Here is an 8,144-nt window from a genome sequence, read left to right on the forward strand (position 1 = left end):
TACGGTGGATAATACCAGTACCTGTTGCCTTTAAATAAAGATTAACATAGAGATGAGTGTACACTGCTAATGCAATGAATGATGAGTGACTTGAAATAACCAAAAAGACAACATGAGGCCCATGCAATGGTGCATCTGTGTATTTGTTTTTTCCTTACAACCCATGTGCCAGATGTGTGGGATTTGTAGCTCAACATTGAGAGACTAAAATGTCACTACCTCTCATCTGAAAGGAGCTCTGGTAGTGTAGTGGTTATGAATCAGGCTGTGAACCGCAAGGTCAGCAGTTCAAAACTACCAGCTGTTCCGCGGGAGAAAGATGAGGCTTTCTGCTCCTGTAAAGATTTACAGCCTCTGAAACCCTGTACAGGGTCTCTAGGAGTCGGAACCGACTCCACGGCACACAACAACAACAACAAACCTCTCATCTGGAGTCCTGATGTGGTCACATGGGTTAATGCGCTGAACTGCAAGGTTGGTTTGAACCACAAGGTCGGCAGCTCAAGCTCACCAGCTGCTCCAGGGAAACCCTATATAGGGTCACTGTAAATTGAAACCTACTCGACAGCACTTAACAACAACTACAACTTCTCATCTTATGAATAGGATAATATAATCCTTTACCAGGTAAAACTTATCTACCTGATATGCATATGATTTTACATGATTCATGATATAGAATGTTTTAATGAGAATTTCTCCCAATATGGGAGAAAGGACAGATGTGTTTATAGGGAAGGGTTTTCTTACAACATATTTGCTTTTGTCACCTGCCAATTTTGTTGTGTTACATCTTTTCTCTAATACTTTTTTGATCTAAAATCATCCCTTTTCAACTCTTTTTCCAAACTGTAGCCATAATTTTAAAGGAAAAATTCTTTTCAGTGAGTGTTAAAAATACGATGTTGGTTTCACAGAGGCTGATGCTAATAGACATAAGCAATATACTTTTTATTGATACATCATGAAAAGGAACTGAACGGTACTGTTTCCATACTTTTATCCAAGAAAATGAATCATAAGTTTCTGATAATAGACAAATATATAACAACTTCTCAATGTCTCCCCAATTTTTGTCTTTAACATTCAGCTCTTCTGCATTTAAGATGTTTAGGATATAAATATTTCATACACACAGTGTAGCTGCTTTGCATTTATAATGAAAACATAAATTATTTGAAAAGACTGAATACAAGAATACAGGACAGAATGATGTTTGACACATTTTAATGAAGTTAATGAAACAAAATTCAGTTTATATTTCACTCAAGTTATATACTTATTGAATGGTTTTGAGAGAAATATGGCAAGCAAGTTAGAAATATTAAATAATCAAATGGGGGAAGAGTATGCTTAAAGCACTTCAAGTACCAAATTAACCAATTTGAATTCTCTGATCTTCTGAAAGTCTCTGGTACTGACTGGACTCCATTTGTAAGAGAAAAGCAAACTTTTCCAACTTTGCCCATTGGCTTGTTAGGGTGAAGTTCAGAAAATACAGCATAATGTGCCCCGTTGTTACCACTAAAGACCCAGACTTTCTGTCTGACACAGAAAGAACAAATCTAAGCATCTTAGCATTTTAAAATGCCAAATATGTGCTTTCTAGAAAAATATTTATTTTTTGTTTCTGCTATATAGTTTTAACTAGATTTCAGAGAAGTGTGATGGGGGAAGATAATCATTACATTCCTGAAATGTTTACTGTTCTGAAACAAAGATTAAGCGACTAGCTATTATTGACAGAAATTTCAGAGAACTAATTTTAAAAACCTTTACCATTTAAATTTTGTTTTGTTTTCTAACATACTCTGTTAGAAAAGAACAACAAACCATTGCTATATGGCATTCTTGGGGTGTGCTGTGAACATGCTTTTAAAAATAATTTAAATGAAAAGATAACTAATATATATATATATTAAAAAAGCAGTATTGTGGAATCTAGGAGCTTCCTTAGGATGTCTCTCAGTACTACTGTGCCCTGTGATTAATGTCATTGGTAAACTACAGAAACCCAACTCCAGCATGATTACTAATGGTTCAGACCCGTCAGCAATAAAGGTTTGGGTTACCCCACCAGGCAAAGAACCATGACCAGTTGAAGTCAGAGGGACTACAGAATGGATAGTAGAAGGTAGTCCTATATACTGGTTGTTTCAGCATGAGAAATGCTAAACCTGTTTTTCCCTTTGGGCTTTTGACTCCGGGTCTTTGCATATTTCATTATAATACCTGAGTTTGTCTTCTTGAGCTGCCCTTTGAAATTTCTGTTCAACTCTTTTACTTCATCCTTTCTTCCAGTCACTTTAGCTTCTCTGAATTCAAAACAAGTTTTAGAGCCTCTTCTGATATCCATTCTGGTATTTTCTATCTTTTTAATGAAGTTTTGTTTTCTTCATGTATGATGCTCTTAATATCATCTCACAACTCTTCTGGTCTTTAGTCATTGGTGTCTAATGCATCAAATCTGTTCTTGAGGTGGTCTCTAAATTCAGATAGGATATATTTAGGGTCATGTTTTGGCTCTTTTGGATTTCTAAAAATTTTTCTTCAGCTGCATTCTTAACCTGCATATGAGCAATTGATGGTTTGATCCACATCTGTGTTTGGGCCCACAACAAAAGTAGTAAGTAATTTATATTATAAAATCTTCTTTTCCACTCTTCTAGAGGTATCCTGTATTGAATTGATGTTGTGGGATTATGGTGTGGTGAAGAATATTGAATATACCATGGAGTGCCATAAAAATGAACAAATCTGTCTTGGAAGAAGTTCAGCTAGAATGTTCCTTAAAAGGAAGGATAGAGAAACTTTATCTTACTTACTTTGGACATGTCATCAGGACAAACCATTTCCTGGAGAAGAGAATCATAGTGATGGTTAAGGTTTATGTGCCAACTTTATTGGGCCAGACTTCTCAGTGGTTTAGCAGTTAAGGCAGTATTTTCATATGATGAGATCTAATATAATAAAATCAAATCCATGATGAAATCTGCTATGAGCAGACAATCAATTAATTGAACTTTTCTCATAGATGTAGCCTGTTTCCAATATATTGGACACTTTGAAAAGGTTTTCTTACTTTTTTGCTGGATCTGGGTCCTGCATCTGTTTTTTTGTTTGTTTGTTTTTTAACATTTTATTGTGAATTGAATATAAGTTTACAGATAAGGTCATCAGGTTTACATTCACTAAATCATACACTTGGTTTCATATCCATGATTTCAATCCCCTCCATTTAATAACAGTTATTCTGCCTTCTCCCTGTGGTTCTTATATGCAGTCCACCCACCTTCCCATCCCTTCTCAACTTTGTCCGTAGGAAAATGTTTGATTTTGAATGATTGGCCGTTCCATGGTGAGAATGCCTTACTAGTGTTGTTGTCCCCCACTGTAAACCTACCTACTGCTTGACTGAAAATTGGGTGGTCGAGGGCCATAGCCTCACATTCTTCCATCCTCTTTCTGACCAGTAAATCCTGCCTTTTATTTCTTATTTTTTATTAAATCATTTTCAGTTTTGTTCTATATTTTCTTCCACTCTGTCTGGGACCCTCTAATGTGAGCCCTTTCAGGGCAGTTGGTGGTGATAGCCAGGCACGGTCTGGGTCTGGTCTCAGAGTCATGGAGACTGATATTCACATATTCCATAGTCAATTGGACTAATTGACTGTACACTTCTTCAATTCTTCTTCCTTCTTTTTTCTTTCTTCCACATATGGAGAGACCAATAGCTGCAACTTAGATGGCCACTCATGAGTTTTCAAGATCCCAGACATTACTCACTCAAGTAGGATATAAAACATGGCTTTTGTGGACTGTGTTATGCCAGTTGACCATGGTGTCCCCTGCGAGGACTGCATCTAGTTTTGCTTCTCTTAGAGAACCCAGCCTAAGACAAATATGTTGATAAAATGGAGGGTCAGTGAAAAAGAGGAAGACCCACAACAAAACGGATTGAAACAGTAGCAGCAGGATGGTGCAGGACCAGGCAGTGTTTCATTCTGTTGTACAAAGGGTTGCTATGAGTCAAAGCTTACTGAATGGCACCTAACAACAACAATAATTTCTATTGAAGCTTGTAGTACATTTGTACTGGTGGTGGTAGTGTGCTGTGAAGTCGGTTCCAATTCATAGTGACCCTATATAGGCTTTCTGAGGCTGTAAATCTTTAAAGGAGCAGAAACCCTCATCTTTCTTCCATGGAGCAACTAGTAGTTTTGAACTGCTTACCTTGGGATCAGCAGCCCGACTCATAACAGTACCCTCCTTTGTCCTACATAAACTTTTGTTTTACTTTGGGCATAAGAGAAGCCAGATATTTTAATACCAAATATAGGCACTTGGATATGTGACACATTTTTATGTCCACTTACATATAAGTAGGGGTTTGCATTATTTTGAATGGCCTTATAATTAATAAATATAAAGACTGTATCTAAATTCTTGTTAGTTTTCAAATACTTACTTAAAAAAAAAAAGCAACTCTGCTGCACTTAATATTCTTGTTATTAAAAAGGACCAAATAAATATTCAACTAAACATCTACAACATTGCTAGAAGACAGAAGGATTCCATCAGAGACACCAAGCTGTGATTGTTCTGAAAGGATGGTAATAGGAGAGGATCACAGGAGACACTCTCCTAATATTCTTTCCCAAAGAAAGAAAAAAAAAACCCAGTTGCAGAGTTGAGAGGTAAGTAACAGTAATCACTGAACAGAACTTTCTGGACTCTGTACCCATTGTAGGAGTGAATACCAGCTCCTGGGTAATGGGTACAATAAAGGGATAGTATAACACACTCTGAGGTTCAAGCGTAGGTCAGACCACTGAGAGGCAGGCCAGGATGCTCTTTCTCCTGTTTCTTCACCAAACAGGAGTGATGTGCTAAGAAGAGAGTGGGCAGGGCTGTAGGGAAGTTGTGGAGGGGGAACGTCTTCAGGGTAACTTCATGCCATCACCACACATATGGAGGGAAACTACCTGGCACAGCACCATTCATAGAAACTGCCTCCACATGGATTTACAACCAATGAGTCCATCTGTTGAGCACACTAAACCAATTGGAAATGTCAAATTCCACTTCTCTTATCTGAAATAAGTCATTTGTATAAAGCATACCTCAACCTGCAGAACTTATTAGAGATTAGAATTCAGATAGAAAAACTGAAGAACTTCACAGCCATTTGAAAAGATTCAGTACTCAAAAAAAAACGGGGGGTGGTGGGAGGGCACAGATTTTTCTCCATGAAACAGATTGACTCCCTCGAACTAAGGAAAGATTAGAAAAATTATGTTTCATGTTCTCCTAGGGTTTTTACAGAACAAACATGCCATACTTGAGAATGAAGCCATATGAAACCAAGCAAGACTGCTTTTAGTTGAAAAAATGTAGTTACTGAATGAAAGAAATATTATGGAGACAATGAACAGAAGACAGGTTATTGAAAAAAAAATCTGTAAAGTAGAAGATTTTTGAAAATTATCCCAGAACCTGAGAAAGGGTTATTGGAAAGTATGATAGGCCTCTTATAGGCCATGGGGGCTCAATCTTGGAATTTGTAAATATGTACAATCGGAATTCTCGGGGGAGAAAAAGGAAACAAATGAAGGAGAAGAAATAGAGAAATAATGAGGAAAAAAACCAACAAAACTCTCTGAGCTCAAGCTAATTAAGTTTTAGCAAATTAAATCTTCTCCCGATTGGGAAAAAATACAAGCTGTTCATTCATGCTGCTGAAAGGAATACATAGTGTAGCCAGTCTTTTTCCTTTGACATTTGCCAAATAGCAAAGAGGAAATCAGCATTTTTCCCTTGGGCAAAGGGACAGGAAGCTGAAAATATCAGCTGGCACTAAGAAGGACAATTATAGTGTTTCCTTGGATGAGGTGTACTAAAGAAGATAAAGAAATGTCTGAGAGTAGGATGAAAGCATGAATGGAAGCTTGCTGATTTCATGCCAAAGGTAAACATGTCTGAGGATCAGCGTTCACCTCCAGGTAGACCACTTGAATTGCAAGTTCCTCCTAAGGAAAAAGCAGTCTAACAAATGCCTACTTGGTAACCCACACCAATCAACTAACAACAGATGCCAGATTATTTCACTATCTATAAAAAATGATGAGCTGTAAGATCACCACAAGCTATCAACTTCGTTCTCCCATATAAATGCTTCATTTCTGTCACATGCCTTTGTAGGTTTTATATTATTTGTCATGTTGTAATTGTTAGATGCCATCTAGTTGATTTTGAGTATATAACAATGCCTGGTTGTCCTTCCTCATTCCCACACAGTAGACCATATGATTGCCTGATTCAAAATGGCCAATAACAGTCCATTTCAGCTTACCGATATCTAAGATATAGATTTTATGCATTCCACTTCATTTTTGACAACTTCCAACTTTCCTAGAATCTTTCTTTGTACATTCCACGTTCTGATCATTATGATTGCAGTTGTTTCTTCTCATCTTGAGTCATGTCCCATCAGCAAATGAAAGTACCGAAAGCTTTACTCCATCCACTTCAGTAAAATCGACTCTACTTTGAGGAGTCAGCTCTTCCCAATCTTATTTTGAGTACCTTCCAACCTGACGAGATCATCTGTTAGTACCATATCGGACAATGTTTTGATACTATTCATATGGTTTTCAAATTTTTTTAGAAGTAGATCTTCATGTCCTTCTTCCTACTCTGTCTTAATCTGGCATCTTGACTGAAACCTGTCCACCTTGGGTTACCCTACTGGCATTGGAAATATTGGTGGCATAGCTTCCATCATCACAGCAACACACAAACCACCACAATATGATAAGGTGACAGACAAGTGGTGGATTTGTCATGTAATGACTTCTAAATTCTAATTAGATTAAATTTGATACATAATAATTTAATACTCTGTGTGCCAAACATGTGCATGAATTCTGTGTTTCATCCTCCTTTTTCATGTGAAAATCAATAACAGACTGGTCTCGGGATTACATTTGGGTGTAATCATCAGAAGGGTAGAACATTAGTTCTTATTTCTGTGGAAAATATTTAAATAGTTACTTTAATTCCTTCCCATGGAAACTGATGAAGTCACATTTTAAAATCTGTTTGAGAGAATAATTTCACTGAAAATAATTTTTACATATCATATGTTAACTAAGGCCTCCTTATACTTTAAGAACTGGATACGGTTGGCTTGAACCCCCATTCTACAGCCTACTGATGTTCTAGAGTTCCCCAAGATCTTATGATATTTATGGTTACGGAGCTGGGGGTATATTAAGGTTTCCATAACAAAGGACCACAAACTGGGTGGCTTAAAACAACAGCAATCAATTCTCTCACAGTTCTCGAGGCCAGAAGTCTGAAATCAAGGTGTCAGTAGGGTCATGCTCTTTCTGAAGACTCTAGTGGTGTATCTCTCCTTGCTTCTTCTGAGTTTCTGTTGGCTGCTGGCAATCCTTAACACTTATTGTCTTGTAGATGAATCAGTCCAATTATCACATGGCATTTTCTCTGTGTCTCTGTGCCCCAAATTTCCTCTTCCTATAAGGACACCAATCATTGGTTTGAGGGCTCATCTTAACTAGATTACATCTGCAAAGGCACTATTTCCAAACAAGTTCATATACACATGGTCTGGGTGGACACAGATTTGGGGACTAATGAGGATGTCTCCAGTTACCAAGATGACCAAATGGTCCCAGTCCCGGCTAATACAGGGGCCAGTGTCTCATAATCTAATATATTCCCTGTTCACACACAGTGACAACACACATGGCAAACAGCTGATCTTCCTTCAAAAATAAAAATGAAAGTGACAGTCACACAAAGCTTTCCTCTTTTTGTGTACACACCCCTCATCTTCCTTCCTACAACAACATATATAATTCTTCTAATGATCCATAATTTCTAGTCCCAGATGATAATATATATTATCAAGAAATCTCTATTAAGGGAGAGAAAGGAATAGTCAGAAACATCATACTAGAAGGCTTGTAAGTCCGTCTTCTGCCTATGACTGATTGGAATACCTTAAATGGGGCTACAGCGTACCCAGTGAATGAGGCTTCCTACAGAGCCTCTGCAATACATAAAACTATAGGTAGAAACCAGAACCACATCCAGATCTCCAGAGATGAGAAATCTCC

The sequence above is a fragment of the Chrysochloris asiatica genome, unplaced genomic scaffold (assembly GCF_000296735.1).
Source record: "Chrysochloris asiatica unplaced genomic scaffold, ChrAsi1.0 scaffold00134, whole genome shotgun sequence".
Classification (NCBI taxonomy): domain Eukaryota; kingdom Metazoa; phylum Chordata; class Mammalia; order Afrosoricida; family Chrysochloridae; genus Chrysochloris; species Chrysochloris asiatica.